Source organism: Salvelinus sp. IW2-2015, unplaced genomic scaffold, assembly GCF_002910315.2.
Source record: "Salvelinus sp. IW2-2015 unplaced genomic scaffold, ASM291031v2 Un_scaffold1422, whole genome shotgun sequence".
Taxonomy (NCBI): Eukaryota; Metazoa; Chordata; class Actinopteri; order Salmoniformes; family Salmonidae; genus Salvelinus; species Salvelinus sp. IW2-2015.
In genome coordinates, this window is record NW_019942898.1 from 185763 (window position 1) to 195322 (window position 9560).

At 39.7% G+C, this 9560-nt stretch overlaps 1 long non-coding RNA gene across 1 annotated transcript; it reads left to right on the forward strand.

Annotated features, from left to right (window-relative positions):
* Nucleotides 1-37: 37 nt before the first annotated feature.
* On the forward strand, nucleotides 38-4045 carry LOC139024367 (uncharacterized). Its single transcript, XR_011475646.1, has 2 exons — nucleotides 38-2302; nucleotides 2356-4045. It is a non-coding gene; the product is annotated as an uncharacterized lncRNA (long non-coding RNA).
* Nucleotides 4046-9560: the final 5515 nt, after the last annotated feature.

The following is a 9560-nucleotide window of genomic DNA, read 5'->3' on the forward strand; positions in this document are numbered from 1 at the left end:
AACCAAAGGGTGGACTGTGAGCTTTAAATTGGCTGCCATACTGTGATATCTGTTAGATAAACAGTAACTAAAGCCACTTGGAGAAAAAGGCCTGTTGTAAAATCCATCCCAGGATTACACCACTGTCCTTATGTGTCTTCTAAACGGTTATGAGCTGTCATAAAGCCTACATAGTGATGTCATAACATATCATAAGATAATTTTTTTGTGCCATATGCAGTGATTTTGATCAGTTAACTGTAGATTGTGTCCTGGTTCCGTTAGTCATTTTTATGCAATGTGATATAAGCTGACATAACCTGTTATGAATAACACATGTAGTAAATTATTAATAATCATTATTAAAGCTTTATGAAGGAGCGTTCACCTGCTATTCACTGTCATGAATCATAACCTCACAACGATTTCAATGTTGTCTAACTAATGCAACAACAAAAAAAGCATTATTTGCCGTTTCTTCATTTGTTTGCAAAATTGTGATAATTTGTATTTTTTTGCTTTGAGTCATTTGGCTGAAAATGTGCTTTTCATATTTGTTTATTTATATCATTGCCTTGGATTTTCTGTTTTTCATTGCAACCTTTGTTGGTGAGAAAAGTTTATGTCTAGCATCACAGCACATATGATTATTTTCCACCTCATGTTATGCTTTCATGAAGAATTCAGAACAGGTATGATTTTGCTTGAATTCCCCTGTTGCGTGATGGAACCAACTAATCGATCATGTCTCAAAATTTTTTTGGACTTGGGGCAAAGTAAATTCTGCTACAGAAAATGAATCCGCTGCAGTGGACAGAAATGTTAATGACTATCAGATGTAGTACTATTTGAGTAAATATTTAAGTATTTATACAATATTATCATAAGTAACTAAAATTGTAGACTGATGGGATAGATCAATGGATCAGGCCATACTTTCCATATTAATAAGGAAATTACAAAACGACCAAAGGTAATTTGACCTGGGAAATCAAAGTAAAATTAATTGGCGGCCCTTCAACGCTCCATCTAAAAAAAAAAAAAGGCCATGCACTAAACTCCTTGTTTACATTCTCATGTCATCATAACACCTGCATGTCCTTTTCTCCTAGTGACACTGAGGACCATAAGCCGTTAAAAGGGAGCCGCACACCTTCTAACGGGACGGTGCACAGGGACAGCAGTGACGACAGTTTAGTTGACTATGGAGGTGGAGACGGACAGTTCAACGAGGATGGGTCTTTTATTGGGCAGTACAGCGGAAAGAGCTCCATCAGGGAAACTGCTGAGGCCCCATCCCCAGTTAATACAACCGCTATGAACTCCTTTGTGTAGCCACTCAATTGGTCAGCCAGGCCACTAGGTGGCGCTACAGTATATGCTACTTTTTTGTGTAGCCAGGCCACTAGGCAGCGTTGCAGATTCTTATATATTCTTTGCGTAGCTAATTAGACGTTTATCCTCCCAGCCAATAGGAGACACTGCGGTGACTGTTCCATCCCCCATATCACAGGGCAATCACATCATTGTGTGGCTTATCATCATCATCATTACATGCCTCACCCATCTGCACCCAGAACTACCAATGAGAACCACCCTGCTGTCACAGATACATAAGATACACATTGGAGATACTAGATACTCCTGGAGGACTACGATTCTTATACAGTGCATGGAAATCCTGAAATGATGTACATCCATATATTAACATATTGAGATTAACACTAATTAGTATATTACACGGAAGATATTGTCTATCTTGGACTACTATGCGGTTCACATTTGTATTATTTACCATATTGTTTTTCCAGTCAAAGCGTTGTCTTGATATTATTGTGTATGTTAAAGGTACTTTTTGTCCCTCAGGGCCACCATAAAGAGGCATCAATGTCTTTGTGGACCTAGTGGTGAAATGAGTTACTAAATGTATGGCTATTATTCTATGTATTTTTGCAAGACGGGCAGTTTGTACAGTTTATACAGTTGTTGTTGCAGAAAGGTTGAATTAACAATCACATAGTGAAAGGTTGAATTTACAGTAACAAAGGTAAAGGTTGAATTTACAGTAACAAAGGTAAAGGTTGAATTTACAGTAACAAAGGTAAAGGTTGAATTTATAGTAACAAAGGTAAAGGTTGAATTTACAGTAACAAAGGTAAAGGTTGAATTTATAGTAACAGAGGTAACGGTTGAATTAACAGTCACATAGTGAAAGGTTGAATTTACAGTAACAACGGTAAAGGTTGAATTTACAGTAACAAAGGTAAAGGTTGAATTTACAGTAGCAAAGGTAAATGTTGAATTTACAGTAACAAAGGTAAAGGTTGAATTTACAGTAGCAAAGGTAAATGTTGAATTTACAGTAACAAAGGTAAGGTTGAATTTACAGTAACAAAGGTAAATGTTGAATTTACAGTAACAAAGGTAAAGGTTGAATTTACAGTAACAAAGGTAAAGGTTGAATTTACAGTAGCAAAGGTAAATGTTGAATTTACAGTAACAAAGGTAAAGCTTGAATTTACAGTAACAAAGGTAAAGGTTGAATTTACAGTAACAAAGGTAAAGGTTGAATTTACAGTGCAGGATTTTGTACAGTATGTACTGTATATGCAGACAGAGAGTTCCTAAATGTATTATTCTTTTGCTGCGAAAGCAAATGCTGATGCTATACACGCCCTCATGACGTCATCCTCATGACCTTTGACCTGCATGTGACCTCATTTCCTGTGGTTGCAACTCACATGATCTCACCTGACGGTGACCTTATGGCTCTTCTTGTCAGACCCCAAGGGCATGTACTGGCATCCAACGGCAGCGTTTTTTTTGCTTTTCAAAATGTCATGTTCATTTGTGATGCTTCATGGGTGGCCTTCAGCAGTAGTGTGCCTCAGAACTCTGATTCAGTTCAGTCTAGATTCATAAAAAAAAATACTGTTTTACCCAGAGTTCAGTGAGTGCAACGGGCACAAAGCCAGAGGACTGTGGAGTCACACTCTTGGGGGCATGAGTTCAGTAGGGAGGGATGAAACGATGGAGGACATCATAAAGGAAGGAATACTTCATATAGTCATATTTTAAAACGCTTTCCAGTGCTTTTTCTCAGATATGGGATTTATTTTCCTTCCATCAAGCGGCATAGGGCAGCCATATTAGACACAGCAAATGCATTTTATGTTTAAAATTCCTTGTTGTTTTCAAAGGTTCTGGTCATCTATGAAGTGTTTGTAATTCTGTGGTGCGTGTGTGCGTGTGCACGTGTGTGTGTGTGTGTGCTGTTGTTGAGGGGATATTGGTCATGCTAGGAAAGAGGTGCTCACTCGTATGAAGTACATTTGAGGGCCTTTGAGGTGACAAGGGTTCGCAAGCTATTTTCTTTTCTTAACTTGCATCAAGTTTTACGTTGTTGTTTTTTAGTTTTTTTTACAGAAATGTCAATTATTTGTTGAATTTGTAAATATATCATTTTGAATGTACAGAGAAACACAGCTAGAAGAGCTTAAAGGGATGGTTCACCTAAATTACAAAATTCGATGACAACCTGAAAGGAAGAACTGTGCATGAAATACTTTGAGAGAGCTGTGTTCAATATAGGCTACTATATATATATATATGTCTTTTTTCGTTTTTATTTCTTTTTTCTTAGCTGTGAACATTGTACATTATTGTAACTAACAGGACAAGATGTTGCCCATGAGTTCAGATTGGAGTTTTTTTTCATTTGTCAGCAATATAGTTGTGTGTTTCTGAAATGTCACTTCTCTGTATTAAATGAAACCATACAGTACTCAGTAAACTTTGAGATTTAATGTACTTTGGAGTGTTAGATAAGTACTATAATGTACTATAACATTGTGGTATTCTGCTTTATGTGGGTTATTCAAGCACAAAGTCTACCAAACTCATCCACTTTGTGACAGTATTGCAAAACGGTTGTATTCTTATTCAAAAACAGTTTCAAGGTTTTTACTAACAATTTATGTCTCTTTTCATTTATATTTAAGTTTCTCCACTTTTAGTGCAAGAATGAAGTGGAAATATAATGAATGAATAAAATCTAATGATCTGCTTTGATGTCCGTTCTATCTTTTACTGTAAAGCTTCATTCTGACTGTTCTGATGTCCTGCAAGCAAACGGAGCGTTGGACCCAATGAGTCCCATTTTGGACGTTGAGTTACAGACTTCTGGGTTGTACCGTTGTATTAGTCTTCTGTATCAACAGATACCAATCATTAGTCTGTGTGATTAACGGGAGCTGAGCTAGAACGGTGATTGAGACAAGGGCAGATCCCGAAAGGGCCTGGGGACGGGTCTTTTATACAAAATCATCTGTAGAGTCGAATGGTTTGAGCTACAAACTAAAAGCTATCTGTGAAAAACGGAGACTTTTTATCTATGATACTCACAGGCCACACTACAGTTATTAGAAGGTACGGGGTTCTTCAACAGAACAACATAGGAAATCCCAGGACATAGTGTCAATAATACTGTAATAAGGTCACATAGTTACTGTCACAAACTCCACACAGTTGTCACTGACTATTTGGATATTAATTTCCCACTGAGCAAACCATTTCTGTACTTACAGCATTCATATCAATTCATTTTGATCAGGTTTTTGCTTTGGTGCACCTTATTTTTTTTATTGAGATTTGTCAAAACTCCTGAATGCAACTGTTTATGTCAAATTGATTTGGGTTCAAATTGTTTTGTGTTTTAATTGTTTCGTGTTCTAATTGTTTTGTGTTCTAATTGTTTTGTGTTCTAATTGTTTTGTGTTCAACTTGTTTTGTATTCAACTTGTTTTGTGTTCTAATTGTTTTGTGTTCTAATTGTTTTGTGTTCTAATTGTTTTGTGTTCTACTTGTTTTGTGTTCAACTTGTTTTGTATTCAACTTGTTTTGTGTTCTAATTGTTTTGTGTTCTAATTGTTTTGTGTGTTACTGGTAGCATGGTTGGCTTGAAAATACAATGTTAAACCACTTCATTGGGAGTCTAATATAAGTCTGGACATGCAGATAAATGAAAAGTCAGATAAATGAAGTCAGATAAATGGAAGCCAGATAAATGGAAGTCAGATAAATGGAAGCCAGATAAATGGAAGTAATAAATGGAAGTGATAAATGGAGTCAGATTAAATGGAAGCCAGGATAAAATTGAAAGCCAGATAAATGAAAGCCAGATAAATGAAAGCCAGATAAATGAAAGCCAGATAAATGAAAGCCAGATAAATGAAAGCCAGATAAATGAAAGCCAGATAAATGAAAGCGAGATAAATGAAAGCGAGATAAATGAAAGCCAGATAAATGAAAGCGAGATAAATGAAAGCGAGATAAATGAAAGCGAGATAAATGAAAGCGAGATAAATGGAAGCGAGATAAATGAAAGCGAGATAAATGAAAGCGAGATAAATGAAAGTGAGATAAATGGAAAGCCAATTTTTGCTGGCGTCTCATGATTGATTTAACCATGATAATGTCTCATAGCAGCAGTGTGGTTCGCTCCACTACAGACCAAGTCATTAGCAATGGGAATAAGCATCAATGAAGAGGACGATGTTTTCACACCTTCACAGAGCTGGGGGGTAAGGTGTGTGTGAGTGTGTTGGTGAGTGGCTATATTTTGTCATGACAAGAATGCTAAACACATTGGGATGCTTATACCTGGGATATTTTTAGCGATGAAGGACTTCCCGAGGAAACTTGGGTGAAATGAAAACACACGTCAGTTTACAAGCCCCCTCAGGGCCCAGAACCGGACTCTCCCTGACAGGAAAAGGTAGGAGGAGGAGTCCCTCCTAAAACACACCAATAACATGCTGTGAGCCAGGCAAGGCAGTAAAAGTATTAAGTCGGCTGCTGAGTCTTAAGAAGTCTGCTGCTTGCCTCACTGTAAACTGGAGGGAGAGAGAGGGAGATAGAGAGCCACACACACAGAGAGAGAGAGAGAGGAATATAGAGATAGATAGAGAATCACACACAGACAGACAGAGAGAGAGATAGAGAGTCAAAGACAGACACAGCGAGAGAGAGAGAGAGTCACAGACAGACAGAGAGAGAGAGAGAGTCACAGACAGACAGAGTGGGAGAGATAGAGTCACAGACAGACAGAGAGAGAGACAGAGAGTCACAGACAGACAGAGAGGGAGATAGACAGTCACAGACAGACAGAGAGTGAGAGAAAACCGAAGAAAATGAACAACAATGACAAATGGTTTGATGAAGAATGCAAAAATCTAAGAAAGAAATTGAGAAACCTGTCCAACCAAAAACATAGAGACCCGGAAAACCTGAGTCTACGCCTTCACTATGGTGAATCACTAAAACAATACAGAAATACACTACGGAAAAAGAAGGAACAGCACGTCAGAAATCAGCTCAATGTAATTGAAGAATCCATAGACTCTAACCAGCCACAGATGTCCCCAAAATTGGCGTTTTTACCAAATTCCGTTACAACAGACCATGTATCACCTACACACCCTAATTGACAACCAAACAAACCAAAACAAAAGCAAAGTCTTCTCATGCTTGTTTGTTGATTTCGAAAAAGCCTTCGACTCAATTTGCGATGAGGTCTCTGCTATACAAATTGATGGAAAGTGGTTTGGGGTAAAACATACGACATTATAAAATCCATGTACACAACAACAAGTGTCGGTTAAAAATTGGCAAAAACACACACCTTTCTTCACACAGAGTCGTGGGGTGGAACAGGGATGCAGCTTAAGCCCCACCTTCTTCAACAGTATATATCAAGCAATTGGGCGCGGGCACTAGAAAAGTCCTGCAGCACCCGGCCTCACCCTACTAGAATCCGAAGTCAAATGTCTACTGTTTGCTGATGATCTGGTTGTTCTGTCACCAACCAAGGAGGGCCTACAGCAGCACCTAGATCTTCTGCACAGATTCGTCAGACCTGCGGGCGCCTGACAGTAAATCTCAGTAAGACCAAACAATTAAGGTGTTTCCCAAAAAAAGTCCAGTGTCGCCAGACCACAAATTCCATCTAGACACTGTTGCCCTAAGAGCACACAAAAAACCTTATACATACCTCGGCCTAAACACTCAGCGCCACAGGTAACTTCCCACCAAAGCTGTGAACGATCCGAGAGACAAGGCAAGAAGGGCATTCTATGCCATCAAAAGGAACATTAAATTTCAACATACCAATTGCGATCTGGCTAAAAATACTTGAATCAGTCATAGAGCCCATTGCCCTTTATGCGTTGTGTGGTCTGGGATCCGCTCACCAACCAGACTTCACAAAATGGACAAACACCAAATATGAGACTCTGCATGCAGAATTTCTGCCAAAAAATCCTCCGTGATACAACGCGAGACACCAACATAATGCATGCAGAGCAGAATTAGGCGATACCCACTAATTATCAAAATCCAGAAAGAGCCGTTAAATTCTACAATCACCTAAAAAGGAACCGATTCCCACAACCTTTCCATAACAAAGCCATCACCTACAGAGATATGAACCCTGAGAAGAGTCCCCTAAAGCACAAGCTGTCCTAGGGCTCTGTTCCACAAACACAAACACACCCCACAGAGCCCCAGGACAACAGCACACATTAACCCAACCAAATCCTGAGAAAAACAAAAAAATAGTCTACTTGAACATTGGAAGAGACATTAACAAAAAAACAGAGCAACCTAGAATGGCTATGGCCCTAACGAGCAGTACCACCGTGCCAGAGATACCTAACCACTGCTGACTGACCCAAACTTAACGGAAAGCGTTTGACTATGTACAGGACCCAGGAGCATACGCCTTGCTATCTAGACAAGGCGCGCCGTTAGCAGACATGCTCTCAAGAGAAACCAGCTATGTGCTCACTGCCACAAAATGAGGGAAACTGAGCTGCAACTTTCCTAACCTCCTCCCATGTATGAACCTATTAGAGAGACTATTTCCCTCAAATTACACAAGATCCACCAAAGCATCGAAAAACAAAACCAATTCATTTGATAAAAACTCCCATATCTACTGGTTGAAATCGTCCAACAGCTGTGCCATCACAGACAGCAAATTTTGACCCTGTTGCCACAAGAGAAAGGCAAACCAGTGAAAACAAACACCATTGTAAATACAACCCATATTTATGCTTAATTTATTTCACTTGGTACTTAACCATTATGCTACATTGCTACAACACGCTAATATTTCAATTATGACATTTGTATGTCTCCTTATTGTTTTGAAACCTTCTTCATGTGTAATTTTACTGTTAATTTTTATTGTTTAATTTTCACTGTATATATATCTCTCACTTGCTTATGCAATTGTTAACACTGTTTCCCATGCCAATAAAGCCCCTTGAATTGAATTGAAATTGAACTGAATGAGAGTCACACCACACACAGACACGAAATAGAGATCACAGCAGAGGACGAGATAGAGAGTTCCAACCGTGGACAGAGCGGAGATACAGAGAGTCCAGACAGACAGAGAGAAATAGAGAAGATCCGACCACACAGAGAGAGAGAAAGATCACACACACACAGACAGAATAGAGAGTCACAGACAGAAGAGAGAGAGAGATAGAGAAGTCACAACAAGAGAGAGAGGATAAGAGTCACAGACGAGAGATAGCATAGTGCACAACAGAGCGCGGAGATTACAGAGAGTTACAGACAGTACAGCGAGAGAGATAGAGACGTCACAGACAGCAGGGAGATAGAGAGTCACACACATACACAGAGAAGAGAGATAGAGAGTCACAGACAGAGAGAGAAAGCGAGAGAGAGAGAAGAAGAGCAGTCAAAGACAGACAGAGAGAGTAGAGGAAGAGAGTGAGAGTCATACACAGACAGACGAGAGCTAGAGAGTCACACACCACACAGAGGAGAGAATAGAGATCACAGACAGAGAGAGAGGAGAGAGAGAGAGAGAGAAGGAGAGAGATAGAGTCACAGACAGAAGAGAGATAGATTGAGAGTCAAACAGAGAGAAATAGAGTCACAGACAGAGGAGATAGAGTCACACCAAGACAGAGAGAGAGAGTCACAAACAGAGAGATAGAGATAGAGAGTCGACACGACATGAGAGAGAGGAGATGATTGAGAGTCCACAGACACTGAGACGATAGAGAGTCACAATCACAGACAGAGAGAGATAGAGGTCACAGACAGTAAGATAAGAGATAGAGAGTCACCAGACACGAGGCAGCGAGAGATAAAGGAGCATAGAGACGTCACAGACAGAGAGAGAGATAGAGAGCACTGACAGAGAGATAAAGAGCGAGCATAGAGAGTCACAGACAGCGAGAGCAGAGATAGAGAGCCACAGACAAGAGATAGAGATTCACAGACAGACGAGAGAGAGATAGATCACAGACAGAGAGATAGAGAGTCACAGACAGAGAGAGAGATAGAGAGTCACAGACCAGAAGATAGAGAGTCAACAGACAGCGAGAGAGAGATAGAGGTCACAACAGAGAGACTAGAGAGATCAGAGGGAGTTACAGACCAGAGAGATTAGAGAGTTACAGACGAGGAGAGAGAGAGATAGAGAGTCCACAGACAGAAGAGGGATAGAGAGTCAACAGACACGCGAGAGAGAATAGAGAGTC